Raw genomic sequence first — 16,700 nt, 5'->3', positions numbered from 1 at the left:
AAATTCACTACTTTCGCCAACTTGTTAATGTGTGGGATAAATGTGTCAGTCGGAACAATAGTGAATCCAAATTATCTGACTGATCGTGCATGAGAAACAGTAAAACCTTCGAAATTTAGAAAGTTGAGAAGACTCATTCACCTTTGATATAAGGCAGTAGGAATTCTGTTAATTTCAGGTTTAGGAGGAGGGAAGTGTCTGTAAAAAGACAGGTATTTAGGTGGTGATGTCATGGAATATTGAGTATTTAAGGTTTTTAGAGTATCAGCAGAGTATTGCTGCATGTTTACGCCACAGGCCGATTATTATGTCTAGCTGTTCTATGTAGCTGTTGCAAGTGGTAAAAGCAAGTGCACAGACTTGCGGTATTGCACATGTCATTGAGGCTTGAAGATTCGGGGGGGGGAAAGCAGAAGAGTGAAAGGAAAAGCAGGGCTTACTGTGGCAGGAAAAACAGAGACTTAAGTTTGTATGCACTTCTGAAGCTCTGAGCAAACAGAAAATAGGAGGAAAGACTGATGGTGGTGATGAGCAAGTGACGTTCAGCAGGCGAGAGGAGGAAGAAGCAGTGGGGGAGGAAGAAGAGTGGCTATTCGGCATGCAGGAAGTAAGCTCAAGGAACAGAGATGTGGTACTGAAAATTCTGGACCCGTGTTATAAACATTGTCGTATCACAACGATTTTGGTATCAGCAGACCGAGAATGATTAAGAATAGTATGCACAAGCATTGTATTCATATTCGGGTAACGAAATCACCCGAATATCAGAGTTTCGGTCCTGAACCCTCGTGTTCCATTTAAACGACAGCCATTTTGTGATTGCCCTCACATAGGCCAATGTCTAATGCTGAAAACGAGTCTGAAGGACATGTACATCTTTGCTGACTCCTCTGTGACCTGGGCAAGCTGACTCCACTGCCTGAAGCCAAACCTGTTCGGAGAGTTCCTTTCCCAGTGGCCGAATGAGATTAGTATCAAGGCACAACACATCATGAACCTTTCATCACAAACAAACCATGCCTAATCTTACACACACCTGTCCCTGTTTCTTTCTTTATGACTTGCTTTACAAGGAGGAGGTGCCTGTTTATATTGGGGGTCCGTTGATATCTGATGAAAGTACTGAGCCTTGCCGGGTAATTGATTGAGGGCTGGACAAACTGAAATATGGGCTTGTCATCATAACCCTGCTATTTCTTTGTAGTGAAAATATGTGAATGGTCAACTGTAAAATAAGGAATGTTTGCCCAAAGCATAATATTTTGTATAAAAGAGAAGGTTAGCTTTGCAAGAACAGCAGTCTCCTGAGAATATACACCGTGTTGTACTTCTAGGATACCTGTTACTGGCTGCAGCCAATAAACAAGATCTTTGACTTCACCAAGAAGACTCTGTTTCTGTAGTCTGAAACAGGAAGGACTCGAAGTCTTAGGGTGTGTTCCCTGGCACCACTGGGTTCTGAAAAACTCAGTACTTCAGTTGGCGCCCAACGTAGGGCGATTTCAGCGGTACCGGTCCAAGCCAGAGGTTCGTGAGGAGCTTTGTGTGAAAATTCTGGAGGGAGGCCGCCACTTCATCGACCCCTGTATGTCGACGTGGTCCGAAAGTCTTTGCTGCGAGGTTCCCCGCTTCCCGACGGCTACGAAGGACTGCTGCCCTGACTATCGCCCTGTTTTGGACCCTTGATAATTTGGTAGAGCGAAACGATAAACGAGTCTTCTGGTGAAGTCATCGATACCTCAGTTAAGTATAAGTGGAGCGTCTCTCAGTCCTTAGTTTGGTTCTTAGTTTGGTATCCCCTTAGGATCTTTGATTTGGAACTTGCAAGTACCAAAGCCGAGGGATTCGTGTATTCATGAGACTATCGTATTCGATAATCCTTTGAAGTTTGAAGCTAGACTAGAGAGCGAAGATGCCTGGTCTTAGCAGACATGGAAATTTGTTTTGTCTTGGTTATAATAGGGATTCCGGATTGGAGGACTCGTGTCCGGTTCCTCCGATTGGAACTCCAACCTATGAACTATATGTGAAACATGGCATAGGCCCCCTCACATATAATGAAGTATGGATCCGATACACCAGGAAAGATGGTGTTTTAAAATGGCCCCAATATGGTAGTTTTGACACAGAGATTCTGAATAATCTGGAGGTTAAACTTTTTAAGAAGAAAGCCCGGCCGGCGATGTTTGACTCTTTCCGCCTATGGCGCAAGGAAGCCAAACAGAAGGAAATTAAATTAGCAAAGAGAAATAAGAGGGAAGAGGGTATCTCGATAATGCAAGCTGCCATGCAGTTTAAAGATGATGAGGAAGAACAGATGAATGAGCAGTTGCACAGGCAACGTAAAATGGTGACCGATAAATTTTATCCATTTTTTCCGCTTATTCAGAAAGATGCAGCAAAAGAACTTGAGAAAGATCCTTTAATGTCACTCTTGTTGAGTTCGCCACCCCCTTATGCGCAGAATGCTACAGCACCTCCGCAACCTTTAGCTGTGCAACCTCCGGTTATTGTGCCTCAGGTTCTTCCACCGCCGCCAGCTCCTCTTCAGTTGGCTCCTACTACTATGGCGCAGCCCCTTCAAGGGCAGCCGACTTCGCTACCTGTTCCATCTGTACCTCCTGCGACTTTATGTACTACATCGACTGCCTCTTCTGGTGTTCTTCCTGATACTGCCTCTGCGTCTGCTTCTGTGTCTGCCTTGCCTCCCTCTGTTTTTCCTCCTGTTCTTTCATCAACTTCTCCTTCTGTCCGACAGAGAATGACAGATACAGTTGCCAGCCTTATATTTCCTCTCTTTGGGTCGTCTGGTGTGACCCCAGATTCGGAGCGTAAACAGTCGCGTAGTCAACTGCCTAATTCTCAAGAGAGAGAAATGTTTGACCGTATGGCGCGTAAATGGGTTGTTTACCCTTTAAGATACGATGTAGAGTCTGTTATGGATGTCTTCCGTCAATGGGGAGCACCGAAACAAAGATACGTTTTTGAGAAAATGTGTGCTTTCCTTTGTGAGGAATTGGAGGATAATGATTTGGAAACAAATCCGCCTGATTTGTGCCGTGTACGGTTTGAGTTTGAAAAAGGCACGATTGTGGGTCCCGATGTTGAGAAAGCAGTTGCGACGTTGTTGTCCTTTAGGAATAAGCATCCCTCTCAGTCATTGTTCCAACATGACTCCTCTGTTAAAAAAAAAGGTGCAACAGTACCCAATGAGAGAAGTCCCTCCGGTATGGAAGGACGCCGTTGCGGCTGATGTTGCTAATCAAATTGATGCTGTCCCAGCTCATTTTCAGCATGTTTGGGTACATGTTCCGTGGAAGCGAGCTGAAGTTTTAGCCCTTAAGCAGACTTTGCCTGATCCCCGTAAAAACCCTGCAGGGTATTATAAGGAATTATCACAGACTGCAGACTCATGCATTAAGAATTTAGCCGACATAGACATGTTATTTGGGAACGTTGTTCCACAGCCTTTGTGGGGATTGATTCGCCATACAGATCATGCGCAAGAGTTAGGTGACTCATGGGCTAATATTAGTGCTGCAAATGATAGACAAGTTGGTGGTGCCAAGCCTGAGCCTTTGGTAGCAGAACTGCCTGCTAGGATCATTACTTACATGAAGACTTTAATGCCTGCGATGTGTGTGAATTGGGATAAATTGTCTGCGTGTAAGCAGAAGAAAGATGAAACAGTGTCTGATTTCTTCACCAGGTTTGAGGAAACGTTTATCGACCACAGTGGTCAAGATATAAGTACAGAAGGTGGTCGACGGTTGTTCGTCGACAAGTTTGTGCACAATTTGCTTGCCGAGCTGTGTAAGAAATTGAAGGATTCAGAGAGTTCTTGGGCCGTTTCCTCTTCAGCACAAATATTGGCTACTGCACAGTACTACGAAAATAGGGATAAAGATGAGAAGGATAGAGCAGACAAGAAAACTAAAGAATTAAAGACGAAGGTTCTTTTACAACAGGCGTATCCGCCACGTGGTGGTCAGAGTAACTATCAGCAACCTCAAGAGTTCCAAAGAAACTCGCAAAGGTTCGAGTTTTCTCAACCACGTGTTCCTGTAGGTCCCAATCAGTGTTCATATTGTAAAGAAGAGGGTCATTTCAAGTATAGTTGTCCTATTTTGTTACAGCGTACGAATGGTGCTTCTGGCGTAAGAGGTCGAGGTGTTCAACAAGCTCCTAGAGGTAGAGGACGTGGAAGTTTTCCCCAGAACACGCGTTCCTTTCCGTCTCAAAACTCAATGAATAGTTTTGACCAGCAACATAACGCGTCTGGTAGGACGGCTCAGTACTATGCTGACGACTACTATGCAGAAGAGGAGAATCTGGAAGGTAATAATTGCTAGGACAGCCATAGACGAAGAGAGGGAGTTTTTTTAGTTCCAGTGGATCAGAATGGACCTTATGTTAAGGTGATTACATCAGGTGTGTCGGAGCCTTTTCTGTTGGATACTGGTGCTACAAAGAGTTCTATTATGCACTCAAAACTCCCTGGCGCATCTTTGTCTGGCGAGATGAATGTTTCAGTAGGTTTTTCTGGCGCCCCGGTTAGGAACCCGATTTCTAGTCCTATGCCCCTTTCTGTTGGACCTTGTGAATTGAAAGCACCCCTTATTCTGACGACAGGTTGTGGTGAAAACTTGTTAGGATTGGATTTGTTGAAAAGATTGTATGCAACATTATATTGTTCTCCTTCGGGAGTACAACTTACACTGGGTAGGAAATTGGTCTCTCCAATGTATTTGTTGAAGGATAAACTTCCGACCGAATTGTCGTTTCTTCCTGATACCATTTGGGCTACTGGTCCTAATGATGTGGGTCTTTTGGAAATACCGCCTTATGTTGTGACATTGAAATCCAATGTTAAATTACCACACATTCAACAATACAAGATCTCTAGTGAAGGTGAAAAGGCGTTGCTAGCGATCATTTATGATTTAATTGAAAAAGATGTAATTGAAGAGACAAGAGTCAACGTTTGTAATAGTCCTGTCTTGCCTGTTTTGAAACGTACTGACCCCTCTAAGCCACCTGTTTACAGGCTCGTGATCGATCTTAGAGAAGTAAATAAAATAGTTGTGCCACAGTTTCCAGTTGTTCCTAATATCACTGCCCTATTGACTATGATTCCAGCTTCCGCCACCTGGTTCTCGGTGATCGACTTAAAGAATGCTTTCTTCAGCATCCCGATTGCCGAGGAGAGCAGGGATATTTTTGGCTTCAGTTTAGGAGGCCGAAGTTTCCGTTTCAAACGCGCTCCTCAAGGCTACTGTGAAAGTCCATCAATATATAGTCAGGCTTTAAAAACACAGCTTGATGCAATTGTTTTACCTGACGGCGCTACCCTTATTCAGTACGTCGATGATTTGCTAGTCGCTACAGATACTGAAGAGATTTGTAAAGAAGCCACCTTGTCGTTGTTGCGTCATTTGTCTGATTTACATCACAAAGTGTCCCTTTCAAAACTGAAATATTGTCGACAAGAAGTGACCTACTTAGGTCATCTCTTATCGAAGGAGGGAAGGAAACTGACCTCAGAAAGAATTCAGGCAATTGCAAAATTGAGTGTGCCAAGGACACAGAGAGAAGTACGTGCTTTCTTGGGCATTACATCATACTGCAGACAATGGATACCGAATTTTTCTTTGCTGGCCAAACCTTTGGTAGCATTGACCTATAAAGATACACCAACCCCCGTTCCGTGGTCTGAAGATTGTCAGAAAGGTTTTTCCGAATTGCGTAATGCATTGTGTTCGGCTCCTGTGTTGGGTACCCCCGACTACAGTAAGCCCTTTACACTGTATGTCCATGAGAAAGAGGGTTGTGCATTGTCAGTGCTGACACAGTCTTTTGGAGACAAGCAGCGCCCATGCGCATATTTTTCGTCAACTTTGGATCCGGTAGCTAAAGCATTGCCGAGTTGCTTGAGAGCCACAGCGGCCGCAGCTGTTTCTATTCGACAGTATGCTGGGTTAGTGATGAATAATATGTTGATTGTGATGGTTCCACATGCAGTGGACACGTTGTTAAACAGGACCAAGACACAGCATTTAACTAGTGCTCGATTGTCAGGTTACGAGTTGACACTGTTAGCGATTCATGTGCACATAAAGAGGTGCAATACGTTGAATCCAGCCACGTTATTGCCGATTTCAGTAGAGACAGATGATGTTGAACAACATGATTGTTTTCTTAGGACAGAAGAAGAAACGAAAGGGAGAGTAGATCTTAAAGATACTCCTCTTGTAAAGTGTGATGGTACCTTATGGGTGGATGGTTCATGCTTCAACCTTCCGAATGGTGATACGACTGCAGCATATGCTGTCACAACTTTGCATACAATTGTTGAAGCTGCACGTATACCACATAATTCAGCTCAAGCAGCAGAGCTGATTGCACTTACGAGAGCGTGTGTGTTATCGAAAGGAATGAAAGTGACCATATATACCGACAGCCAGTATGCGTTTGGTGTGGCCCATAGTTTTGGACGATTGTGGAAAGAACGTGGGTTCCTGACTTTGCATGGAGCTAAAATTCAGCATGGTCAGTTGGTGAATGAGCTTCTTGAGTCACTGACCTTGCCATTACAAGTTGCGATTGTGAAATGCAGTGCACACAAGAAGGTTACTGATGATGTCGGTCGTGGCAATGCATTTGCTGACGAGATCGCAAAAGAAACAGCAAAAGATGTGATGAATCGAATGTATGTTGCAGGCCCCGCAAGATGGGTTGGTAACGTTGGAATGTGTGAAGATACGATAGAGGGTGTGAAGTCTCTTCAAGCTGAAGCTTCAGAGAAAGAGTTGAGTGTGTGGAAAGAAAGTACGGGTAAATTGGATGAAAATGGTTGTTGGGTTGACTTGTCAGAACATCAGCGATGGTTGTTACCCGATGCGTATGTGCTTGCAGTGGTGACAATGGCTCATGGAATGGCCCATATCAGTGTGAAAGGGATTTGTAAGTTGTTGGCTCCAGTATGGCAAAATGCTGGAATTCCTAAATGTGCAGAGAATGTGGTCAAGAATTGCATGGTGTGTCTGAAATACAATCCTGGTAGGGGAACCCCAACTCCAGCTGGTCATTTTGCGCCTCCAACGTATCCGTTCGAGGTTTTGCAGCTAGATTTCATCCACAGGGAAAGGTGCAACAATCTGAAATACGTACTAGTTGTTGTTTGTGCCTTTTCAAGATGGGTAGAAGCATATCCCTTAAAAGACAACACTGCCTTATCCACAGCTAAAGCCCTTGCCAAAGAATTCTTCCCTAGGTTTGGAATGCCGAGAATGGTCTGGAGTGATAATGGGAGTGAATTTGTGGGTCGAGTGATGAAAAAAGTATGTGAGGGGCTAGGTATCCAGCAAAAATTCCACGCTGCAAATCACCCCCAATCAGCTGGACTAGTAGAGTGCTATAATGGCACGCTAAAACTGAAGTTGGCAAAGATACAAGCGAGCTCTGGTCTTAAATGGCCTGATGCTCTGCCTCTAGCACTCCTATCAACAAGAATGACTGTGCATTCGCGAGTGGGACTTAGTCCCTATGAAATTGTGTTCGGCCGCCCGGCCAACATATGGGGAGTGCCAAGACCAACAAAATTCAGTGAGATCGAACACCCTGTACTGCTTGATTATTTGTATGAATTGACGGCTAAATTGCGTGTTCTACACCAACAGGTTCACAATACTCTGCCTCAGGTCTCTGAAGCTCCTGGACATCTGATCGATCCTGGATCATGGGTGCTGGTCAAGAACTTCCAGCGGACAAAGAATGACCAGCCCCGTTGGACCGGCCCCTACCTCGACCTTCTCTCTACAAGATCAGCTGTTCGAGTGGAAGGGAAAAAGAACTGGATCCACGGCGTACACTGCAAGAGGGTCCCTTTTCCTCTACCGTACGACCGGTGGGACCAGGAGGGGATCGCTGACTCTGAGACTGAGACTGTGCCTCGTTTTTTGCCATTTAGCGATGCACGTGTAAAAGGAACAATTTCTGAACAAGAAAGTGACAATAATTTGCAAGAAGCTGTGCCACCGTCAATTCGATTGTACACTACAGAGCCTGAACTCTTGTTCCAGAACCAGACAGTACCTGGAAAAAGCCGTTATAATTTGAGACCAAGAACTAAGGACAAATAATTTTTTTCCCGTACCTTTGCTATTTTTTTTTAAAGGTGCGGCTCTCTCATCTGAGAAACTTTCTTATTTTTCTTTTTTTCTTTTCGAACCGCCATCCGGGTTCAGCTGTAGGGTCGTGGTTGCCCAAGTCTTTGGAGTGCAGCTGAAGACGTTAGGTCGACAGTTCTGGTCGGTCTAAGGGAGTTGCCCTGGACTGACAGAAGCATTCCCTAGCATAGAACACCCTACCACCACGAGCAGCAATTAGAGAGGATGGAGTTTTTCAAGAATGAGAGACCTGCCAGACAGATGGACTTTAAAGCCAGAATGTGTATAATAATGACAAAGAAATGATTTTTTATATTATGTATTTTCATGTTGCTTAGTGTAATGACGTTTTTAATAGGATATGTTTTATTCTCTTTTCAAGTGACATTTGCACCCATTACACAGCCCATACCTCCTTCTACTGTTTCCTCGCATTCTTTTCACCCCCTGCCTGAACACGAGTCTGCCAGAAGATTAGAATTTGTCAACAATTCATTCATTCAGCTTCTACACCAACACCAATTAGTAGTGAACACAACTAACTGTTGGGTGTGTGGTCTTATGCCTCATACTACTGATAAAGGTATCCCTTATCTGGTCCTGCCTTTCAGCCATAATGGTTCTGTATGGGCATATAGAACGGTGTTGATATACGCGTATGAAGCCAACCCCCTACGTTCTGTGAAAGATAATCCTAAGAATAGTGCTCTAGCTAAGGGTATAGTAGATATGATTAGGGAAGATATTTCCTATGAGACTATCCCGAGAGATGAGACACTAGCATATATTGGATGGAAGATAACAGGATATGGAGTTACTCTGAGTGGGAACCAGCGAGCAAAGAGATCCTCCCTGATTTGGATTGTACCCCATCAGGGTTACCTATGTCTGCAAGGTAATGGTAAGAATCCCAGAGCTCAGTTAGGGAAAAGTATCTGCACTGAAACATATGTTTTTGCGTCTCAGACTTCTCCTTCGTTCTTAGCAGCTAAGGGTACCTATTTCATCTGCCATAATAGAGCCTATACATGGTTGCCCCCTGACTTCTCAGGCACATGTTTTGTTTTGTTCCTGTTACCTCCCACCTACACGGCCGCGGCAGATTACCATAAGACAAGGATAGTTAGAGGTGTCATAAGTAAAGAAGATACTACAGGACAAGAATTTGGAGATTTCGTAAAGGGTTTTCTGCCGTTTTGGGGTCCTATGGTTAACAGCAGGAACATAAGGCAATTGACAAAGGTGGTTGAATCCACGGCAGTTGAAACCGCCAGTGCCCTTAGTAATTTGACTGCTGAGCTCCAGTCGGATCGCCTTATGACTCTTCAGAACAGGGTTGCATTAGACGTCATACTTGCAGACCGAGGTGGGGTATGTAAAGTGATCCAATCAAGTTGCTGTGTTTTCATCCCAGATAACGCTCCGACAGTCTACCAGGCCATTTCCAAACTGCATAAGATCTCCGAGTCTATTCACATGGATAAAGGAGATTGGTCATTGATGGGGTGGTTCTGGGAGCTGATATCCGCCTGGGGATGGAAGACTCTGGTAGTCATTGGGATGATCTTAGCCATTCTTTTCCTGTCACGTCTGTGTGTACAGTGTGCTCCTGCAATATGTGGCCTCTGTCCTACATCGTGTGTAAGGAAACCTGTATCAAGGGACGAGCTAAGTAATAGGATGATGCTACAGCAACATCTCAACGACTTTATGAATATAGACCTGGACTCAGATTAGCGTGAGTATAGGTTATTGCCTATGTAAGGGCAAAAGGAGGGTCTGTGGTACTGAAAATTCTGGACCCGTGTTATAAACATTGTCGTATCACAACGATTTTGGTATCAGCAGACCGAGAATGATTAAGAATAGTATGCACAAACATTGTATTCATATTCGGGTAACGAAATCACCCGAATATCAGAGTTTCGGTCCTGAACCCTCGTGTTCCATTTAAACGACAGCCATTTTGTGATTGCCCTCACATAGGCCAATGTCTAATGCTGAAAACGAGTCTGAAGGACACGTACATCTTTGCTGACTCCTCTGTGACCTGGGCAAGCTGACTCCACTGCCTGAAACCAAACCTGTTCGGCCAGTTCCTTTCCCAGTGGCCGAATGAGATTAGTATCAAGGCACAACACATCATGAACCTTTCATCACACACAAACCATGCCTAATCTTACACACACACCTGTCCCTGTTTCTTTCTTTATGACTTGCTTTACAAGGAGGAGGTGCCTGTTTATATTGGGGGTCCGTTGAGATCTGATGAAAGTACTGAGCCTTGCCGGGTAATTGATTGAGGGCTGGACAAACTGAAATATGGGCTTGTCATCATAACCCTGCTATTTCTTTGTAGTGAAAATATGTGAATGGTCAACTGTAAAATAAGGAATGTTTGCCCAAAGCATAATATTTTGTATAAAAGAGAAGGTTAGCTTTGCAAGAACAGCAGTCTCCTGAGAATATACACCGTGTTGTACTTCTAGGATACCTGTTACTGGCTGCAGCCAATAAACAAGATATTTGACTTCACCAAGAAGCCTCTGTGTTTCTGTAGTCTGAAACAGGAAGGACTCAAAGTCTTAGAGTGTGTTCCCTGGCACCACTGGGTTCTGAAAAACCCAGTACTTCAGAGAACACAAGAAAGGGAATCAGTGATTGGTGTCCAAAGTCTGGGAGTGCCAAGACTTTGGGGCTGTCAACAATAAGATGCTGCAAAGCCTGTAGATTAATCAACTTAGAAGTAAGTATCCACTGCGTGTTCGGGCAGCTAGAGGTCATTTGCAAGTGCTGGATCCTTTCTGGAAACCATCAAACTCTTGAATGAAGAACGGTGGGGTGTACGTCCCTCTCCTACGCAGGCAACATTCATCTCAACCTCCCTCTTGCACAAGACTCCCAACACGAGAAACAAGCTTACTGCCTGTGCAACAAAGTTTTTAACTGAGCGAAAGCCAAATGTCTCAAAGTTGTCAAGTTCAACACCAACAAGGCAGAAGTAGTGACTATCTGCAAAAACACCTCACCATGGCACTCCAACTGGTGGATGATTGAACTCTGACCCTACACTCATAACCCACATCAGAAACCTTGAAATAACCATTGGCAGCAAAGAGGACATGGCCACATAGATCAACACCCTCAGTGTGTCCTTCTTCCACACGCTGAAGATGCTGAGGAAGATATTAAAATGGCTCCCAACACTACTATAAAAACTGTCTCTTGTGCCCTACTCGCCAGCAAGTTGGACTATAGGAACACCTACCTCTACGATGGGATCATCAAAGCAACTTACTAGAAGACTACGAACCATCCAGAACTTGCCAGCCAGATTCATCCTCAACCTTCCACACAGAACTCACATCACACCACAGGGAACTACTGGATCCCAATACACAAACATACTCAATTCAAACTTAATTCACAGCGCTACTCAACACAGGCCCCAACTGTCATATCTCCTTCTACCAACCACCCAGACACTTATTTTTATCCAGATTTATTTTAATTCACACCTTTTTTTTTTTCATCTCATCCCGAGCCTTCTTTGCATTATTTTGCTTTTTTGCTCATGTCTCTCCCCATGCAATACTTTCCATTTCCAGCTTTTCTTACTATTTTTTACTTTTATTTATTTGTAATTTAATGTACGTTTTCCTTCACATTATTTTCTTTTTCCTTCTTTAATTTGTCCTTGACTTTCACTTTTTTTTAAATGTCTTCTTGACCACTCTTACCACCTCAATCTTTCTCTTCCTTTTTGTTTCTCTTCTTTCTCCTTCTTACATCTTTCATTTTCTAATCTTTTTAGTTCATTTATATTTTTCTTTCTTTCTACCTGCTTCTTATTTTGCCTCTCACTTCATTAACCCAGTTTTCTTTATTTTGTTTCCTCTTATTTTGTTCACGTCTAAAGTTCATACAGGCCTTTTTCCCACCTTATCTTTCATCTTCTCTTACATCCCTCTATCTTTTCTTCTTTTAATCTTTCCTCCATTCTTCCACCTTATGTTTACTTTTATTGCTTTCCTGCCACCCTTACTGTCATCTCTTTTCCTCACTCCAACTTTACTTTCATGTACTCTTGGCCCAAACCTCTCTTTTGTCATAAGTTGCATCTTGCAGTGCTATTTAATTAGCTAATTCTGTAGACCTAAGAGTCACAGATCAAAATTGAAAGGGGCTATAAATAATAATTCAGATGGACTCGTGCAGATACCAGAGAGGATCATCCATAGCTTCTGAAATACTGGAAATCCTTTGTTTCTGGCCACAGTATCAGATCTGAGGACATCAAGGTGACCAAGTGATCCACACAACTATAAGCCTTGTCGAGGAAGATATAAAGAAAGAAAAGATGTGCACTCAACAAACAGTGAATGAAAGAGAAGAGGAATACATAAGAGTAAAACAGTTTCAAGATCTCAACTGGACATTTTAGTTCAGATCATTAAAATAAATGTGAAGATCCCTGCTGAGAAATGGCTGACATGTTCTAGATTTCATGACGATTTTTATTGGAGATATATAAATATATATATATATATATATATATATATATATATATATATATATATATATATATATAAATAAAAACAAACAAAACACATTTCCCAAAAAAGTGAGACAGCTAAAGGTGTACATGACGCAAAAAGCAGGAGCAGGGTGTCCAAATAAAACACATTCTCCTCAAGAGCGGGAAATCCTACCTTCCTGTCTTATCAGTCATTACCTCCTCCCTTCACTCACAAAGCTCATTCATTTTTAATATTAGCGAGACTTTGGGCTTCGCTCATATGACATTCATCATGGTTTGGTTTAATTATTACTCTAGTATTAGAGCACACAGAAAACCCAAGTAGGAGGTGGAGAGCAAATTAAGCACTAATGTGCTACTTTCTAAATTTCCTAAGATGTGTATAACTCTACACCAAGAAAGCAATCAAAAATCTCCATTTCATCTACCAACATCAGTATTGCTGAATAATGGGATGTGGATTCCCCTTCCATGTTAATGGTTGATGTACTGCTGCCTGAGTGCCCTGTCTACATGTAAAACTGGTATCTTAACTTTTTGATTGGTGCTATCGTCATGCTAACCTATCCTGTGCACGGAACCCTTGGTAATGCAAGGTCTACAACATATCCTGAGACCTGTGAAGGCCCACCAAGCATGACCTCATAGTGGCTTACGGGTACTGTCCATACCCGGGGTGAGCCACATAAAAAGGCAGTAGCAGTGTATCATGTTTTGTGAATCTTTAGTGTTACCAGACTTATTTTGTCTATGTCAGAGAGATCACAATTTATTGAATCCTAGTTTGTGAAGCGCCCCGTTTATGTGAACCCCTATACCACTGCATTGACATTATCGCATGCATCTTAAGTGAATGAATGTGTGTTGGATGTAAGAGTTTTTGTGCAGTATAGTTTTGAGCAGGGGCCAGTGGTATCTATTTTGGATGTTAATGCGTGGCACAAGTATATTGCCTGTTGGAGACCCAGACACAGAGCTCCCTTTAGATATTAAATGAGGGCCTTGTTTGCATCAAAATGAAATGCCAACTGTAGGAATGTAGCCTCTTTTTAGCATGGCTACACCCACCTTTTGCCTGTGTTCACTGGGATCCTGCTATCCAGGACCCCACTGACTATGCTCTCTCCCTTCAAGCTTGGTTACTTGTGCCATTTTCACCCCACATTTGGCATACTGGTGCCCCCATGTAAGTCTCTAGTATATAGTACCCAGTTATCCAGGGCACTGAGGTACTAGGGGATCCCCAAGGGCTGCAGCATGTATTATGCCACCATGGGGAGCCCATGCACAGTGTATCTGCAGGCCTGCCATTGCAGCCTGTGTGGAAGGGTGTATGCACCCTTTTCAATACAGGTCATGGCGGCCAGGTCACTGTAAGTCACCCCTATGGGAGGCTCTCCTAGCCAAGAGGGCAGGGTGCAAGCACCTGTGTGTGTGTGAGCTCCAGTGCCATTTTCCTGGACTTTGAGTGCAGACGACATTTTATGCGTGTACTGGACATAGGTCACTACTTATGTCCAGCTACATATTGGTAACTCCGAACCTAGGTATGTTTGGTATCAAACATGTTGGAATCATACCCCAATACTGTTGCCAGTATTGGAAGTATGAATCCTTGCACTCTGGGGGCTCCTTAGCGGACCCCCAGCATTGCTCCTACCAGCCTTCTGGGGTTTTCCGGGCAGCCAAAGCTGCTGCCACCGCTCAGTCAGGCTACTGCTCTCCTGCTGCTTAAACAGCTCAAGCCCAGGAAGGCAGAACAAAGGATTTCCTTTGTGGGAGAAGGAGGGTATCCTCTCCTTTTGGAAATAGGTGTTACATGGCTTGCGAGGGGTAGCCTCCCCAAGCCCCTGGTATGCTGTGAAGGGCACATTTGGTGCCATTCGTGCATAAACCAGTCTGCACCGGTTCAGGGACCCTACCCAGTCCCTTCTCTGGTGCAAAACTGGACAATGGAAAGGGGAGTGACCACTCCCCTGTCCCTCACCACCCCAGGGGTAGTGCTCAGAGCTCCTCCAGAAGGTCCCTGGGTTCTGCCATCTTGAGTCCAAGGTTGGAAGGGGCCTCTGGGAGCATCTGAGTGGCCAGGTCAGGCAGGTAACGTCAGAGCCCCATCCTGACAGGTGGTCATCTGGCTAGGTGACCAATCACCTTTCAGGGCTATTTAGGGTCTCTCTCCAGGGTGTGTCCTCAGATTCGGCTTGCAAGACTCCAGCATGACTCCTCTTCAACCTCTACCTCGACTTCCACTGCAACTGCAATTGAACCCTCCAGGAACCAACAATGCGCATCCACGACAAAGACTCTTCTTGCAACATTGTTTCCAAGGCTCCTTCCAGCTTCTGCAACATTTCCCCGGCTGTGCATCCTCAGAGGGCGGCAAGTCTACCCCGGCTGTGCATCCTCAGATGGCGGCAAGTCTTCAGTTTGCATGAGAAAAAAGAAGGAATTTCCCTCAGAGTGAAGGAGTCACTCCCCTGCACCTGCAGGCACAAACTGCAACGATGACCAGCTGCATGGATCTCCTCTCATCCTGAGCTGCATGGATCCTGCATCATGGGTGGTGGTACGGATTAGTCCTCTTGGTCCTCTCTGCCAGTTGTCCAACTTTGGTGGAGGTAAGCCTTTGCTTGCCCATGCAGGACAGTACCCCTGAACACTGCGTCTCTTGCAGCTACCAAGACTTGCTGGCATCTCCTCCAAGGGATCTTCAGGCTCTGTGTAGCCCCAGCCCCCAGCAATCGTTCCTGCAACGCACAGCCCTCTGGGTGCTTCTCCTGCTGCTTGGGACCCTTCGCAAGTTGTGCTGGATGGGCTCCCCTGGAACTCCTGGTTCCTCTTCCAGTGGGTCTTCTGGGGGCTCTGTCTGTTCTTCTGTGGACCCGCATGTATCGCTGAGTGTCCTCCTGGAACTCCCACCATTGGTTGAGTCCTCCTGGACCTTGCTTCTCCCAGGAAGCTTCAATTTTACTTCACTGCGACTTGTGCCTTTGCCAAGGCTTGTTGGTAACTTTTCCACGTCACTGACAGACTGCAATCATCCATCTGGTGTGGGTTGCGACTGCATCCTCCAGGAACTCTTCACCTGATCCAGGGCTGCATTCATGCTCGACGTCGTCCTACCGTCAACCAACTCCTGCAACCACAGCTGGGTGGGTAGTGGCTCCTGCCACCACTGGACTCTTCTGTAACTTCTGGAATTGGCACCCTTCTTCCACAGGTCTTCCTCTTGAGGAATCCACCACTGGTTTCTTGCAGTCTTGTCTGGGTGTTGCATTTTCTTCTTTTTAGTCCTTTTGGGTGGTTTGGGGAAAATCCAGAAACTTACTTCTTTCTTCCTGGTCGCTGGGGGGTACTGTGGTACTTAACTTTGGGGTTTCCTAGTTCCTCCAGCTCCCATCTACACATCCCACTAATCTAGATGGGGTTGTGCATTCGCAATCCACATTTTTTCAATATACTGTTTGGGCTCCCCCTACAGTCACTATTGCCTATTTGCTATTGCACTGTTTTCTATCACTTTTTATGCCTATTACTGATTACTAGTAAACATATCTAGTGTGTTACTTACAACTTATTGGAGGGTTGCCTCTCAACTACTTTTTGGTAAATGTGTCACTAAAATAAAGTACCTTTATTTTTGTAACACTGAGTGTTTTCCTTCATTGTGTAAGTGATGTGTGACTACAGTGGTACTGCATGAGTGTTGCATGTCTCCTAGATACACCTTGGCTACTCATCCACAGCTACCTCTAGAGAGTATGGCTTCTAGACACTGCCTACACAAAACTAATAGGGGATACCTGGAACTGGTATAAGGTGAAGGTACCTTAGGTACCCACCACACCAGGCCAGCTTCCTATACCAACCACCACTAGAAAAATAATGGTTCGACTATCTATTAGGTGCAACAGCTGCTTACCTGAATAACCCCATCAAGCTGTCAAAACATTCCTCAGACACATTTCAAAAGGAACAAGTTACTTACCTTT

At 44.5% G+C, this 16,700-nt stretch overlaps 1 protein-coding gene across 1 annotated transcript in view; it reads right to left on the bottom strand.

The window, feature by feature from the left end:
• The window catches only part of MOV10L1 (Mov10 like RNA helicase 1), a 933,047-nt gene that overhangs the window by 393,841 nt on the left and 522,506 nt on the right, over nucleotides 1-16,700 (bottom strand). The window lies entirely within an intron of this gene.

The sequence above is a fragment of the Pleurodeles waltl genome, chromosome 4_1 (assembly GCF_031143425.1).
Source record: "Pleurodeles waltl isolate 20211129_DDA chromosome 4_1, aPleWal1.hap1.20221129, whole genome shotgun sequence".
NCBI classification, from domain to species: domain Eukaryota; kingdom Metazoa; phylum Chordata; class Amphibia; order Caudata; family Salamandridae; genus Pleurodeles; species Pleurodeles waltl.
The sequence above is the reverse complement of the archived record's forward strand: the minus strand, read 5'-3'. Positions and strand labels throughout refer to the sequence as shown.